Raw genomic sequence first — 17,630 nt, forward strand, 5'->3', positions numbered from 1 at the left:
ACAGCTAATGAAAAGCACACGGAAAATATTTATATCCCTTGCGCGAAAACTCTTCTCGAACTTCGAATTCATCGCCGAGCATTTCCCTCCGTGTCGGTGCAACGAGATAACTACGAGGAACTTTCGATGTTCAGCATTATTCAGTATATCTTCCCGATTCGATATTGATCACAATGCGCTGTGCAATTGTGAGAAACCGGATCCGAGACAGACACACGATTCAATGCATTCTATATTATCCACCATCTTGCTGTGATATAAATAGTTTCCATCATTAGAAGCCTTTGTGTACTTGACAGGCAAAATGCAAAAACTCGTGTAATTTTATCGTTTAGCACGATTAACTTTTTATCGATTGCAAGAAATATTCGTAAGTCTTTTAAGTTTTAATAATAGAATCTCGATTTATTGTAAAATTATTTAATACAAAGAATTATTAAATTACGGAAAGGAAGCTTATCACGTTAATTTTTTCTTTAACGGGAAAGCGACATCGAAATTTTCTTCCTTCGCGAAGAATAACATGCCTATCCGGTTTCATTCTATTCTCTAAGATGCATCGTGCAGAAATGGAGCCTCTGGGTTGTAGTCTTTCCTGTATTATTTTTGCCCGTGAAAACATACGGCAAACGTCTCATTCTGGAGAGGTCGTCCTCAATTCGCGGCTCGCGTCACTAACGGGTTGCGTAAAAATATGTAATTATAGTTCGTTCGGAGAGTCGAACTCGACGTAGCGCAGCTTCGGGGAACGCAGAGCTGGAGTAAATTTCATCGGAGAGAGAAAGAGAGAGAGAAGGGGGGGGGGGGGTTTGCGACCGGGAGTACGAGCCGTGGAGCACATTATTTAACCGCGGAGCGCGAGTCCCTTCGAGCCGTCCCCGCGAGCATGCAGCAGCGGGTAACTGAAAATTCTTTTTTGCTTTACAATTCATTATGTTTCATTACCGGAGCCGGCGAGGTAACTCACACGCGGGCGCGAGTTATGTTTCCCGCGAGCCGACACTCCGGGCCACCGCGTTCTCGCTCGGTCTTACTGCGGGATCTACGTCGTTCGTTTTTCAGCCCCGGTGACCCTATTCCGTCGTCATCGTCGCCGTCTCCCCGGAAAGTAGAAACGACGGCGACCGAGGGAAAAGCGACAGCGCGGGTGTACAAACGATCGTGGATGACGAAGAGTTTCCAGACTTGGGGCCCGTCGCTGGTTTTCCCGGGTCGAGCGGTTGATTAATTTAATGGCCGCGGGGGCTGATTTCTCTCCCTTTCTCTCTCTCTCTCTCTCTCTCTCTCTCTCCCTTTCCCTTGTATCTTTCGCCGGTCTGTTAGCGCGAATCTCCGCCTCGGTGTCTTCGAACTTCGTCTTTCCGCGCGCGCTTTCCGGTAAGCAACAAGTTGTCGCAAATCTGATTACTTGCAGGCACGTAAATAATGAAAAGCCCGAGAATCTTGTCCGAAAAGAAGGGCTTTGCATGAATTTGCAAGAGCAGCGCGTAATGTTTTCCCGCCAATCTTCGTCGGGGAACAGATTGGAGCATTATCATTCGCGCAAAACTCTTCGAGAACAAATTCAAAGTATCTATTTATTAATCGTTTATTTTAATTCTTAACGCAATCGCAGTATTTTCATTACTTTCATACATATTGATCCTGCCTTGTGCTTTTTAAATCAATTTCGTTTGTAGTCTCAGTGAGATTTGATAGGTGTATATTATTTACTGGACAATCCATATAATTCTGCGGGAACTTAGTTTTCATACGCGACACGTTTCGAATAATTAGCTTTGGGGAATTAATAGTCACGCGTCGAGGAATCTGAGACGGAACCACTGTGTGTGTAGAGCCGGAGCGAGCTTGGGATTTAGGGTTCCAAACCGTAGTTAATGGAATCTCCCCTTGCCAAAATCTGAGCTGCGCATCCCGCGAATACGTAATAGTTACTGCGTAATAATAACCTTAACTCACGGATGTAACTCGGGCTACACTATATCGAAGCTCGCGTCGGACGCACGGCACGTATCAAATGTCATTGCTGTTTAATAAACTGAACTGTCGATAAAAATGATACGTATAACAATGGGTATTAAAACATCATGAGTTATATTTTTTAAACGGTGTAAAAAACAATTTTTCAATCCGCTAAAGAATATCAAGATATAAATAGAATGCAAACAGGATGAGAATTCGTATCATGCGATTGCAAACATTTACTTAGAATCGTATTGTTAATTGTTAAATTGTTATTTTTTAACATATGTTAAAAAATATATTTTCATTGGAATTTTTATCATTATGGTACATGTGCTAACTGTGTAACGTATTGTGAAGAGAGAAAATCGCGCAAAAGCGAAGCGCGATATTCTATCAGTGAGTTCGACAGATGGGGAAAAAGTATAGAAACTCTGCACACCTCAGACACGGAGAACGCAGTGGCGATCGCTAGCGATGCACCGACGTATGGACTCTTTTCCGTGAAAGGAGCGCCTTCGACCTCCCGTTTACCAACTCGACATTGAGTGAACAGTCGTTCAAAGAATTCGAGCTTATCGCGTAAAAGAGAGAATACACAAGTGTTCCCGAAAATAAATTAGCCTTTAGCGCAAATCACTTCTGTATCCGTCGATGTGTCTGCCCAAAAACTTGTCAGCGTGTTTTCAAAGGCACCTTGCGAGAGTGCCTTTCCTACGAGCCTTCAACGAAATTCAGGCTCGAAGGAAAGAAAATCGATATACAGGGAAAGTGCTTCGTGCTCCAGAACCGAGATGAGGAGATCCCGTTCCGTAATAAACACGACATACGCGCACAAAACGATAGGATCTTGGATAGGATCGAATCACGCGAAAGCCGCACACTCTCGGTTGATCACCGATCACCGAAAATTCCAAAACAAGTCGCAGGTGATTGTTGCATTGATACCAAACGATATTTTTTTAGAAATCGTATTACAAAAATCTCTCTGCATCGAGATAAAATCAATCATTCACCGCGTACTTGAGTTTTGCAACGCATACGTAACACTTCTCAGACGTATTACCTTTCCGACACCTTCGACGTCTCGCTCCCACCCTCCGTCTACAACCCCTTTCTCTCCGGATTCCGGGCTGTGGCGCGGGGGGGACGGCGAAGTGGGCAGCAGGAATACTCGTAAAAACACCTCGCGCACGTATATGTCACACAGGCATCGCGGGGAGTCGAGATCTCGTATTGCGAATCGCGACGCGCGGGAGGGAGGGGAAACGTCGGGGCGGCACAGGTAGCGCGGCGAAGTTATTCTTTCTATCTCTCTCCCTTTTTCCCGGCCGATCGCTCAGGACTCACGGAATTCGGCCTCCCGGCCGAAGAGGCGCCGCGGCGACGGCGACGGCGACGGGCGACGCGCACGAATTTGGTCACGGAGAGCGGGAGAGGTTCTCACGTTTCACGACGGCGCGGCCTCCTCGTCCACACCGCGAATCCCCCTTTTCGTCGGGCACGGGACCGATGCGCGACGTCGACGGGCAACGACGGATGCTCCTGACTCGAGGGTCGCCGCGGTACTGCGAGACTGCAAGCGAGCGCGGCCCGTACTCCGTACGCGCGGGCGCTCGCCTCGCGCGGAGCCTCGCCTCGAGCGCGCATCCGCACGTACGCGCCGCGCCGCGGCCGCCTCACCCTCGTTGTCGGTCGACTTCAAACTCGCGCTCACCCGATTCTACCGCTGGGACGCATTAATTTCGCGCTCATTTTCCCTGAGAAACGGCGCTTATCGTCTGGCCGAGGATTATTCGGACCGAACTTCCTCGAGTCATCGACGAGGAGAAAAAAAAATAGAAGAAAGTCCATCCACAAGAAAGTTTAAACGCGTTCTTTTTGTAGATGTGAAAAAAAATACGCTCTCCGACATTATGTAATTAAGTTTGATAATATGAACGCAAATATATCTTACGCCCGCGCCGAAAATCGATAATGCGGAAGTCAATCGGTCTTATTTCGCGCTCATCGAATGAAGCAATTAATAAAATGAGTAAGTAGAGAGCGAATAAATGGATTATAATTTTGTTACGAATAAAATAACGTAATTAAATAAAACGATAAAACGATTCACGCGGGGAAGAAAAGAGGATCGGTTTTAATAAATCGGATAGGCCGCAAATCGTATAGACGTGGTCCGCGGTCGACTGCGCAAACGTATTACAAATTCGATTAGTTTATTGCGCGTTGTTAATCTCGTTATTAAACGTTGCTGTAATATAAGCTTTTATTTTATCCCACGAGTGTGCGCGCCGCGATAGCGAGAGAACGTCGATGGTCGGACCTCGGACGTATAACATTTGATATTTAAAAGTGCGTTGCTATGGATGAATATGTACACAATCCTTCGGTCGTATTGCGTAACGGAATGTCCGTTTTTATCTCTGTGCATTTTTTTTCTCCTTTTGCTTACGTAAAAACGAAGTCATAAAAAGGCACGAAATACTTTTCAGGAATGCAATGCTATTTTCCGCACTTATCCCCGAGTCGGAGAGAGTTTTACACACAAATAACCCTCCATATTGTCGGACGAAATATCTGCGAATAAAGTTTGCCGAAGGAGAGCGAAGGAAGTTTCAATGGGAAAGAAGCGATTGATTTGCGAACTCGCGATGTAAACTGGCGAAGCTTTTTTTTATTATTACTATCGACGGGATCACAAAGTTATGAATTATTAAATCGTCAATGAATAAGATGTTTCGAAATGTAAACGCGCGTCTCAGGCGCCAAGCCTCGACGAGGGTCGTGTGTCGAGTAACAATTTCGCCAATTGTTACAAGGCGCTCTCAATTTTTCTTCTCACCGAGTGACGTCATCCTCGCTCCCGCGCGTGTCAGCGCGTTGAAATTGTTTCGGTTTTTGTTCATTAGATATAGTTGGCGACACGTTAATGCGTTTATTGGCACAGTGCAGAAGAAACGCGAGTGTCGTCAGTGACAATGAAAGCGTCCGAAATCGCTTTTCTCAACACGTACCTATGTATCTAGCAACATGAACAGATCTGGGAATAATATTTCTTATAGCGGTCCATTTACAATGAGAAGTAAACGCAAGGTCTTTCAATACCGCGTCCTATCACGTTTTTGTTTATCGGTTTTCTAAACTAGAACATTTTTCTAATATCGGAATAATTACTCCCATGGTATCACAGGGTGATGTCTCTATCGAAAAAAATACACTCCCCCGAAAAATCGTAAACAATTTTCATTCTAAAACTATTTTCTCACGCGTCACGACTTAGTGCCTGATCGTTTTTCTACAGGGATTCGCCGAGGTTGCCGTTGCCAAACAAATGAATTCCGCTGCACAAGCATGAAGCACCCACCTCAAACACACGCGTACAAGTTTGCAGTTTCTCTATTTGCATTTACAAACAAAATCCTCTCCGTCGCACAAATTCATCCAGCCTTGAAGTAGCAAGAGTGAACATTATAGAGGACACAGTCGTGCGATTAATTAGATACATAGAAAGTTGGCTTGTTGTAGTTTGTTATAAGACCGCGCTGAAAAATTCACGATTGAAGACATTGCATAGTCGTAATTAAAGGTGTCCCGCAAGTTTAAATCCAATCTTTCCGAGACTTCTGTTTTTTTTTTGCTGTCGGATAAACTTCTTTATTAATCTACTTTTACAGAGCGAGTTTCCTTATCGCGGCGGAGAGTGCTTCGTGTACTTCTCTTAACTTTCTACTTTCGACGATGGCTCGATCGATCGAAGCTCTTTGGTATTCCTCGTTACGTAACAATAATGATCGCCGCGTATAATCGTGTACGCGCGGCGCGTGAATTCTGCGTCGAGGAGAAGGGAACGCAATTTACGGGGCAATAGACGCACGCCCGGCATGCCAAGGGAACGCCCGACTTATGAGAGGGGGAACTAATTGTTAATTATGTCTACCGCTAGATACACATACGGCTGACGAGGAAGGATATAGGGGGTGGAAAAGGAACCTCGACGCACGGAGACCAACGCCGTCCGGAATAGGCATGCCGTAACCGACACACATGCGCACGTGTGCTGCCGTGAGCGAGGAAGGGAAGGGTGAGGGGGGGGCGAGGGTGACTTATATGGGAAGGGAAAAGCGCGAAATGGCTGGGAAGGAAAGCTCTAATTCGACAAAGCTTCGTCATTACGGCGCGTTTGTTCTTATCCCCTCCTCCCCCGAGCAGCTCGTTCCTCCGACGTTTACGAGTGCGAGATGAGGATCGATGCCGCGGGACGAATAGCGAGAGACGAGAACAGTTTTGTGGCACAAGGAGACGGAGGGAAGCGTCGTTTAACAAAACGACACCGCCGTTGCATCGTCGCTCCGACGCGATGCGATCGTCTCTCGAGAGAGACCCACTTAACCGAAATTATCTGATTCGACGACGACGAGGGAGATCGGCTGCGCGATTGATCGTCGGGACTTGATCGGCGTGAAATGTATTATAGCACTGATCGTGAACGCGTTGCGTTTGCGGGATGGCGCTGCAAATTGAGATGCACGATAAAGATATTCGCGTTGAGATTAAAGTCATGATTTCTCGTCGTATTTTCGTACGGGGTACGTCGGCAACGGTGAAACGAAATTAATATTAGTCAAAGCGTACAGCGGCGAAGAGCGGTGGTTTATATAGACACGTAAATGTGAAAGACTAATATTCTACAGTGACAATTTCGAGCAATATTAAGCATGTTAACATGTTTTGCAATCTAACAATTTCAGATAACGTGTAAATTTTTTACATGATTAAAATTGTACTTATGTGATAACTCTTATTTATTTTCATTGGGCTTGTTAATTAAACTGTAAAAAGAAAATTTTTGCGAAAAAATGCGAGAATTACATGAATTTTAGGATAAAAATTTTAAGGATAATATTAATAGCTGGGTATTATATTTGATGCTTCCATAAAATGGCTATTAAATAAACAATTAAATCTGTAGCATCATTTAATTTTTAATTTTGTTATTGGAAAATCATTACGCTCTCTCGTTTATCAGAGTTTTAATTATCATACTCATACTCATCCTTACGAAAAAAGATCGTTAAACTATCTTGTGTATAGTAAAAATGAAAGATGGTACTTTACTGTGCGCTAGTTAACGACGACCGCAAATAACATCAGCACGTTTCATGCATGCTAAATTAATGGAACGAGGCCATCTCTCCTAAAAATGCCCCACTAAATAACCGCCGTGACCTGACAATGTCAACAGAATTTCGTTTTTATTTTCGGAACATTAGAGAATAGTTCTTTTATGTGCCTACAAAAATACGTGCTATCTCCGTCACAAGCGGAGATATCGATTGCCAATATTAGCAGGATGTCACGCGGTAAAAGCATAACACCGTTGCTCCACTTTAATAGAATAAATTATTAAAAACTTATAATTAATATTCGTAATAATGATCTAAAACTATTGAACATGAAAAACTATTTAAATTAAATATTTGTATTTTGTAACCATCATGCATAATGCGTAATATCTGATAGCAGTTCTCTAGCAATAACTTATTCGCCATCTTTGTTAGATGAATTAGTCTAAAAATGTCTCTTAATTAAACGTCCACTGTGTAATGCTCTCGCAATACCGACCAGCTGCGGAGAATCCTCTCGTTACTTTCGTCGCTTTCAACTATTCTTTATTTTGACGTCCCCGCGGAAAATTCAGATTACGAAGTTAGCTCCGCCGACCGTCGTGGAGGAGACGAAGAAGCCGCTCAGCTGCTCAGGAAAGAAAGGAGGACACGCCACCTTCCGCGAGCAGCGATTCGCGTGACTTCCGACCGGCAGAGAGACGCACTCGAGCAGCTTGAGGAAAACTTTTGCATCTTGGCGATCCAATTCTCCTTTCCTTTTTCTTTCTTTCTTCCCTTTTCTCCTTCCGCCTCTCCACCCCTGTCTTTCGCGTGGTGGTAGTCAGTCATTCGGTCCCGTCTCATTAATTCTTTCCTGTCTTCCGGGAAAGTTGTATCTCGGATGTTTCTTACCCCTCTCTCGGAACTGCCGGTCGACTATATCCCTCTCGTTCCCTCTCTCTTTCTCTCCCTCTTTCCCTGTCCCTTTCGCCCCTCCTCATTTTTCATTCGCCGCCGCCGCTTGGAGAAAAGTGCACTTTAGCCGTGTCACCTGTAGACAAAGATACAAAGGAATATGCCGTACATTTGCGAATATCACGTAGCCGGGCCACTGGAATATTTCATATGCCGTGAGTGCATGTCGTTGCTCTTAGGTCCGTATTTATAACCGACGGCGCTTAGACCGAAAACACGCGCGTGTCCCATTTTATATGCAGACAAACCCACGTCGAATCTACACGTCGCCCGATGTCTGTCTCTCTCTCTCTCTCTCTCTTATATCCACGGCAATATCTCGAGCGCGAGGCACGGCGACGGCTCGGAATGATCGCGCGGAACGAGATAGGCAGGCAGACAGGTGAACTCTCAAGTTTCGTCGAAACCTATCTCGTTAGGAGATAATTAAGCTGTTAACTTACTCTCGATATCATCACGAAGTTATACGATAATAATACCGTAATTTCTCGTGTGTGATGTGCGCGCGAACGTACGTTTCATCTCCTGGCTAAGGTCGATCAATATGTACGTGATTCAAGATTGCTTACGCGAATAGTAACACGACATTCAGGAGGCACGATATGCAAGGTTCTTCGCCAAGGAGTTTTTAAGGAAGCGTTTCCGCACGTATGTTTACTAGAATCGTTTTACCGAGAATTGAATTTTCTATTCGATATCTCTGCCCTTTTCCCCTCTCCCCTCCCCCTCCCTCCCTCCGTCCCGATACGTTCTGTGAAAGCACTCTTTTACGTTGTCACCCGAAAGAAGGGACATTTAGCGATTTGCCATTCGACGTTCCTCCCTCGTTCCATCCTCGTGGGTAATTGTTCAGAAAGCTATGCGACTGGGTTTTAAGTAAATGGAGAGACGAGGAAAGTAAGGCGGAGAGGCCATTCCGTCACGAACTCCGAAAGTAATTTATAGAAAATGGACATCGCCGGGGAGACGAAAATAAAGCTTCCGTTCGATTAAGGTCTTGAGATGAATGCCATCGAACTTGCATTTATCCGCCGATTAATTTATATACCTACCGTTTACCGTGGGTACACATTAAACGAATGTCGAAAGTAAAATTCGCAAATTTGCACGCCGCGTAAAATTATATACGTTCATTCACGAGCGATGTGACAATTATTAAAGGCAAATTTTTATCGTGACCTAAATGAAATATTTTCTATCAAAATGTTTCATTTTTGTAAGATCGAAACAAAATATACCACCAGCAGCAAGGTTTAATAAAAAATTTATCATGTCTCTTAATAAGTTCCGAGATTTGGAACGATGATATTATTCAGACTTTCTTAAAATAATATAGGAAAATATAGATATATATGAAAACAAAAATAAGCATACAAATATAGAAGACCAATATTATACTAAGTCTAAATTATTAATATCCAATTTTTTATTAGTTAACATAATATTATTGAAACTAAAAACACGATTTCTAAAATATATAAATGTACATGGTATTGACTTTAAGTAACCAAAATTTAATAAGTGATGAATTATTAATAATAAGATAATAATAATGCATACTTTCTTATAAAAAAAATAACGGTAAAGTTTATTCTACGTTTATATTTATTTCTCTCTTTCTTTCTTTCTCTCTCTCTCTCTCTTGCACCTATATATATATATATATATATATATGTAGCATTAATTGCAAAGAAACCACCGTAGAATCTGGAACGCGAGTTATTTAGGCGCGAGATGAATTTCATCGAAGTTTATCACTACGCGGACTGGGTGACGGGTCACTTTATCGAATTCTCGACGAATGATGGATCATCGGTCACGTCGCCAAATTCATCTCGAGCGTATTGCAGGATAGGCGCTGAATTATCGATACACTTTGAGACACGCTCGGCTGCATTTTGCAATACATTCTCGATACAATGCCCGCGTATGATCGATGTTCCGGTATGTATGCGCGCGAGATTGCATTGTTGATAAACTGGGATAATATGCAATGTTTGTCCTTCCGCGAGCGCGCGATATTACTTCATTTCTTGTAATATGCTGCACGAAATTTCCTCCGAAATTTCGTTTTATTAAACGTATACGCCAAAGATTCTCGGATATTCCGCATTAAGTTAACATTGTTCTCATTTTTCCGTTTAAATATTGCTTATAAGGTATGTACTTTTATATCAAGAAAACGGACTGTCAAAGTACCGGAGTCAACGAGGTATTCCGAGAATCGCTGAATACTTCGAATTCGAAATATCAAAAATTCGTTGTTACATTAAATTCGTTGCTGCGCGACGTCAGTGATAACTCCTCTCAAGTGTACTGCGATCGATATATCGGCTTTCATGTTGGGGCATCTAAATATTTTCTCACGGGGACTACACTTCATACCGAGACATGTACGAACTTCCGGCGAAACTGGTTCAAAACGGCAAAACTACCAACGCAAGCACTTTCGCTATCTTTTCTGTACTGTTGATTTTTCAAGCTTATAAGCACATCACTTTAAATTGTATATATTGTCGCAAAGTTGGCTCACAATAAAAAAGGCGTATATTTATTGCCGGATGCGAATAGCTGAGCGATAATTTATTCGTTCTGATGTAATTAATTATCGATGTAATGATGTAATTATATATATAATTATCGTTCAGAATTAACTCAAAGTTTTCATAAAAGATTTTGCCACAATAGAAATATTGCGCGCATTTAGTTTTTTTTATTTCCAACTGCAACACAGAAAATCTCGATTTTTATTGCAGTAGATTTATTTAAGTAATCTTCATTTTCGGTAAAATGGTTTACCTCATATGGAGAGATCGGTGAAGTAGACGGATATATCGCTTCCGCCGGAACTTCGGTGCATTCTCTTAAAAGCACAAAATCAATGCTTTCCATTATTCACAAAACCAATAGTTTACACTTTACACGAAAGAGAGAGAGAGAGAGAGAGAGAGAGAGAGAGAGAACTTATTGTGTTTTACACACAAGAAAAAAATTCTTTCTGTGTACGTTCTGGTTAATTGAATTGGATATTCTTGGCCAAGTCGATTTATCAAATTAAATGTTATTTTTTTACTTACTTATAATTCTTGATGTTGTCACAATCGGCCACTTCATAAATTCTCTCCTTCCCCAAATCTGCTCTATGAAGACGATCTTCCTTTTCTCTCCTCCCATAACATTTTTCATTCTTCTGCTTTTCTCGAATCCTTCCTCGTCTTCTTCTTCTTCTTCTTCTTCCATTTCGCCAACGGGACAAAGTCAATGTCAATGGCTCCTTCACCCTCCGGTTTTTCCTGCCTGCCTTTCAGATCCCCCTTCGCCTCCCCGCCCCGTCGTCACGGTCGTCTCTTCACCTTTCCACAAGATTCCAGGATTATGACGAAAATCTGACGAGCGCAAAGGTGGTTTCCGTCAGACGCATTTCGCATTTTTCAGGAACGCGTTTTTCCGCCTCGCCAAGCCGTAACTCTCGCGACCGGATAGCTTAAAAAATCGCTTCGCTTTCCCGCCGCCTCTGTTACGGGTGAATTCGTAGACCCGAATTTACACGTAAATTAGATGAAAAGAACTTTTTTAAAATATTGTTCTACATATAAACAATGAACTTACGGTTCAAAGATGTTGATTTTGCTCAATTCGATATAATGATATAATGAAGTGAATGATTAATACTTCTATAAATAGCTTGGATTTACAGTATTTAACATAGCTTTTGTTTTTCGTTTTATATTTTTAGCTGGATCATTCTTCGCTTCTTTTTAATAAAGCAGTGTGCTTTACGTTAAACTCTCGAAATTGTTCACCGGTTTTCCAAAGGCATTGTTTTTTTTGGGGGGGGGGGAGATTAACATTGTTTGAACTTCCTGACTGATTAAAGCTGTATCGCGCACGGCTTTACCAAGATGGAAATCGCTTGTAAATGACGAACGTTTTTTCCAGAACGAAAGGGAATCAATATCAATTGCATAATTGTTCGGAACGACGGGCGGAGTGGAGCAGGGCAGCAGGAAGGCGAACGGTTCAAACTTCATGTCCCAATGCGATAGTCCAGTCCACGGTTTTTCCACTTTCGACCGGGTACGATCGGGAATTCTTCGGAGAACTCCAATTCTCCGTCGCGGAGTGGCCCTCTACGTTTGCACCGAGACGACGCTGTTCCTGCAATTGAAAAAGTTTGTTCAGCGAATTAACAATGGCCGACGTACGACGGTAAGTAAATGCCGAGTGTATCTCGCGACGAACAAAGCTTCAACGAGGCGATATTCTCAGTCCTGAGAGACGTGCCCTTCTTTCTCTCATTCCCCTCCTCGCCCCTCTCACGTCCGGCTTTGTCTCTCTTCGCGTTCTCCTCTCGCTACTTGCACGAATGGCAGCAACTTTAAATGATTCCGCGACACATTATGAAAGGAACGTGCCGCACATTCGCAGAGAGATAAAAGTTCTTCGCGCTGCGCTTCTCTACGATCGCGCGGTCCCGGTCCGACCTCTCCTCCCCCTCTTCGTTCGCTCGCACCTCTTTTGTCCGTCGCTACTGTCTAATTGCCTTCGCCTTTACGTCTGTAATTTTGCACGATCTCATTACCGCGATTAGCATATTATCGGTGTATAGCGCCATTATTCGTTATTTCGCACACGTCTCGTTTCCCGCGGCGCCGCGCCAGGGGTTGGCTATAAATTTCATACAAATGTATGAAAATACGATTAAAATATTTCGCGTATGGGGGATATATATCGCGTTAAACAGAGCTCGGCGCTGAAAACGCTCCTCACGTCGTAAATTTCGGGAAACGCGCGCCGCGGAATAATACATTTCACAATTGTAATGTAATCTTAATAACGATACCGCTTTTTTTTTGTTCTGACGCAAATAACAACGTCGCGCAAAAAAAACTTGTAATACGCGCAGTACGTAAATAAAGAGTACACCGCACGCCCAGCGTGGATCACGCGGAACGTGCGCATCGAAGTATATTTTGCTCTCGACGTTGCTTTATTTTTCTACATCCCGCGTTTGCATTTTATCGATTTGTGTGTTGAGCGCCATTGCGCAGCTTTTTAGTGCATAAAAGGATCACGTATAGGAAAATCTACCGTACTTCTATCCTCCCTCTTTTTTTAAGGAATGATTAACATTCGTATATCGCATTTGCTCGCTGCTTATTTCGATTTGCCCAGTGGACCATTAGCATTCCAGCGTTCTTAATTACAAGTTTTATATTATAACAAATGACGAACGGAATATTTAATTAATTAAATAATTAATTAAAAAAGCGATTCGCATGTTATTCGGTGAAATTTACATAAAATTTCGTTTCATTTTATCTCAGTAATTAATGGCAATTATTTTACAAAAATCGAGAGAATTATGAAATAACAAAGGAGGGTGTGTGCATTTTGAGCGAGATATGTAGAAATTGAATCGAAAGTAGAATTTGTACTGTTAGGAGAGATCAATAGAATCTGTACTGAAAAAAAATTACTTCTGCAGTACAGAATAGGAAAATAAAGACTCGCCTAGTAAAATAAACGAGAAATTTTCTAGATTGAGGACTCTAGGCTGCGGGTATTTCAACTTTTGACAAACAAACCGAACAAGACGCATCTGCAACTCGCGTAGCGCAACGCAGCATGCGCGGCACTCGTTATTTCCTCTCGCAATTTAAAATACACGCCGCTTGTATATCATCTTAACCGGACGCGAGAGCGCGCCGGAGATTATGCGCGGATAAATACATTAATAAATAGCGCGGGTTCGGTTCTCATCTTCGTTCGGGCCGGGGCGCGTTATGCCACGCGCTGGGGTGAGTTACGTATCGTTGTGCAACGATAGGGGGATGCTATAAATCATGAGACGCACTTTCGGGACGTTCGACAAGAATCGAGGTATAACGGGATAGGAAAAGCTCGATACGAGAAATATATGATATTTCCATTGATGCGTTATGTGTGATTTTAAATTTGTAAATATTTTATTATTGTAATTTTTTTAAATATTCATATATGTTGTTTGTTTTCGAAAGCCATCGCATCACATTGCACTTATTAAAGTTATAAATCCATTCCAAAAATAGAAATCACAAATTCTAAATTTTGAAGGCCTTAAATTTCCACGAAATACTCGAAACCGCATTTCGACTGACGAAGCGTAAACTGACTTTTAAACAACGATAAATAACATCGAAATATTTACTATTGCGCGCGTTTGTCACGCACAAATTCAATTGTCGAGAGTAGAGGATCATTTTATATTTCATCGTCGCTTACCCCTCGAGATGCTACGCGGTTATTTCAGGAAGGATCGCGGACAACCGTCGAGTATCGAGAAAGAGTGAGAAAACGAGAAAGGAAGAGAGAAAAAGAGAGAGAGAGAGAGAGAGAGATTCCTCAAATCGTCCCTTCAAATCGCGAGGATATCGTCCTTAAGTGCAGCTCGATTCTTCCCCCGGCAGCAACGAGATGCTCGATGCGACGACGACGAGCGATGCCCCGCATTTTCCGGGATATACTTCCCGCGTGGCGCATGCATAGACGATCGGGCCGACGATCTCGTCTTTTCTCACACGGAGATTGAATTCGTCGGAGTAAACTCCATTCTGCGTCCTCTCGACGCGCGCGCGCACCCGATCTCTTTCCACCGAGAGGACCGAATGGTCTCGTCTCTCTCTTTCTTTCTCTCTCTCTTTCTCTTTCTTTTTGAAACTCCGTTTGTGTATTGCTCGATACTTTGTATTCACCGTATAGACGGTGGTCCTCGACAGCCCGCATCAATCCGACTGCACCGACCGTGGCGAGGGGTGCATTACTCACGTTGCGGGCGCGACTCCGTGAACGTTGTTTACGTCACCGACGGCGGTGCATCACCGGAGAAGCAGCGGGCTTGCATTTATCCCGACATGGCGCGGCTCTTCCGTGCATGTGGTATATTGTTTATTTGTTATCCTTTTATTAATAAAATGAAAAATATCATATTCTTAATAATTGTTTTAAAGCAACAGTTTTCAATAATAATTTAATAACGATATTAGTCTTTCGTCATTAGCTATTTACTTTCATATTTATTTCCGCATTTACTTTTACTTATAAACGTTATCTGCTTTAATTCTGGCGAATAATGAAGTATTTCTCGATCTCAAAAGCTAGAACATCCCTTGTTCCTGCGAATCAGCTGGAACAAAATAATCGGGATTAGAGCTATTAATTTGCATATAAAGCTAATAAATAGCTAGTTATTTTTACATAAGTCGCATTTGATTATGCTGAAGTAACTGTGTCAGCTTATAGATAGCAATGTTATTTTTTGTAAATGTTTTTTAACGCTATCTTTGAGCAACAAAAAGAGCAATAAGATTTAGTGTATTAATTTTTTTGATAGGACCACACTTTATATATTTTGTATGGGGTGGGGTCCAGCTTTCTCTCTCTCTCTCTCTCTCTCTCTCTCTCTCTCTCTTTCTCTCACTCACTCTCTCTCTCTTGCCATTAAGCTGGCTTAATAGCAAGCTCCCCCCCCATTTTGTACGCGATTTTCTGCTACACGCCTGGAGCCGCAAAATTCAGACTGGGACATCAAATTGGCAACAAAATAGCACTAAATTTTTTACTATTCCGAACTTAATTTGCGATTGTAAGGGATCCAATGATAGGGTTAACGTAATGACTGTTTGCTTTTATAATCCTGAATCTCTTCGAAGGACATCCGTGATCGGGAAACTTTCAAAAAAAAATTTTCTGCATCTAATGACGTTTTTATACGCTCTTGATGGCCAGTGAGACCGAGACTTTAGTGTATCGACGTGCTCGGACTTACTTCCGGAGCTGTAGTCGCTATGCGGTATCTTCGGGAAATGGAGATATGCAGATTAGATGAATACCAATTTTGCGTGTTCGTGACCTCCGTCGCCGAATGGAGAATGCGATGCGTAATCAAGACGCGACAATAAATAAGACGAATAACCGCCACGGTTCTACTGAAATATAAAATTGCGTCATAATAATTTTCTTCGGAAAGATACAATCTTCTTAGATTTTCGTTCGAATCGTTAATCTGACTCAAAATTGATTGATTCATTTATAGATGAAGATTACAAGAAAGTCAAACTATAAAACGTTGCATTATATTTCCACCAAGCAGCATCGATTTCGAATTTTTCGACATGTAAAACTCTCTATCGTGTAATATTTTTCTTCGGACGTCCCGTACATTTCTGACGAATATTTCAACCGCGCCGGCCGCGAATCCTCGCGGTATTTAAACGCGGGATTTGTAGGAACCGCGCAAATCGGCTTGGCGCGGCTAATCTCTCTTCGCCGCGAGTCGAGTTACCTTGCAAAAATAGCGGAGCGGGTTCGAGTCTGTCCGTCGAACACGCGCGTTAGGCAAAGGCAGGAATAAAAAGGATTAAGTAGCGGGAAGTGGGAAAAGCTTCGACGCGCGAAACAAAGTTCGTGATTCGTGCGCGGCAACGAGCGGAGCCGAGCACGGGCGAGGCGAGGGTGTCGAGGTAAAAACGAAGTGGAATCGTCCTCGATCGCGAATACTCGCCGTCTTGCCGTCTCGTGCTCAATTCCAATTTGTCGAAAAATATAAAAAACCGTGCGCGGCAAAAAGCTTCGACGAAGTCGCTGGCGGGCGGTGCGGCAGCAGCAGCCTGCAGGGGGCGGCACGATATTACGAGAGAGACGTCGAGAGGTGGTGAACTACGGAGAAGGCATTAAAAATTTCTCCTTATTGCCCCGAAGAAGGGAGAGATTTTTTTATTGCGACCCCTTCGCCGACGGCACCCTTCCTCCAAGAATGACTTAAGTACCCTCATTGCGTTGAGTTTCTTTCACTTATATTTTCAAATATCTACTCCCCCGTACGATCGTGACTCTCCTACGCATTTTTCTCTACTGTTTTTATCCGTGTGGAAAGAGGGTTCTTTTTGCGAATAGCCAGTGGGAACGACGATGCCGTCTCGTAAAACGATAAAGCCTCCGCACCGTTTACAAGCTTACGTGGGTAGGACATTGTAAATACTCGGATGACTTTAGCACACCGAGACAAACGGCCGTGGTCGAAATCTTCCCTTAAGAATATTATCGTGTTGCGTGCTTGGCTTGTTATTTTCACCGTATGACCGTATAGTCATACTCATCGATTAAACACATAGAACGTCAACTGTCGCGTCACAATTATTCTTTCCGCGATATCTCTGCATGTGTTCTATTCTACAGTTTTGATGCCGCGTATTGTTATAACGACTTATGCCAATGTCATATACTTTTCTTGTTTTGTTTTTCTTATATTTTCATTTTTCGAAAAACTGGATAGGTACTTCTTGTCGCAGGAAGCCATAAAAGATAGAAAGTACGAAGCATTTCGTTTGATTTTTTATCACCCTAATTTAAATCCAACAACGTAAGCAGCTCGAGTGGAAGACTAGGATTTTCTTCGAGACATTTCTTTCTCGCAGAGGCCGAAGACGGTTTCTTCGCCGGACGCGAAACTGCTCTTAGAATTTTTATGGGATACCGGTATTATGTAGGAGACGAATATTCGTCCTCGCGCACCTGCGTAGAAACAACCACTGTCGGCACGCCGAC

The 17,630-nt window shown here is 42.9% G+C and overlaps 1 protein-coding gene and 1 long non-coding RNA gene across 2 annotated transcripts in view; one reads left to right on the plus strand and one right to left on the minus strand.

Moving 5' to 3' along the window:
• The window catches only part of LOC105460010, a 161,157-nt gene extending 157,631 nt beyond the window's left edge, over window positions 1-3,526 (minus strand). Inside the window, exon 1 of the mRNA XM_011706437.1 lies at window positions 3,029-3,526. The gene's annotated coding sequence lies outside the window, so the exon portion shown is untranslated. The remainder of the gene's footprint in view (window positions 1-3,028) is intronic.
• Window positions 1-12,042, plus strand: part of LOC105460011 — a 186,073-nt gene extending 174,031 nt beyond the window's left edge. The window contains exon 4 of the long non-coding RNA XR_975753.1: window positions 11,985-12,042. This is a non-coding gene — a long non-coding RNA (uncharacterized LOC105460011). The remainder of the gene's footprint in view (window positions 1-11,984) is intronic.
• Window positions 12,043-17,630: the final 5,588 nt, after the last annotated feature.

This window comes from Wasmannia auropunctata, unplaced genomic scaffold, assembly GCF_000956235.1.
Source record: "Wasmannia auropunctata unplaced genomic scaffold, wasmannia.A_1.0 LD333475.1, whole genome shotgun sequence".
In the NCBI taxonomy this organism is placed as follows: domain Eukaryota; kingdom Metazoa; phylum Arthropoda; class Insecta; order Hymenoptera; family Formicidae; genus Wasmannia; species Wasmannia auropunctata.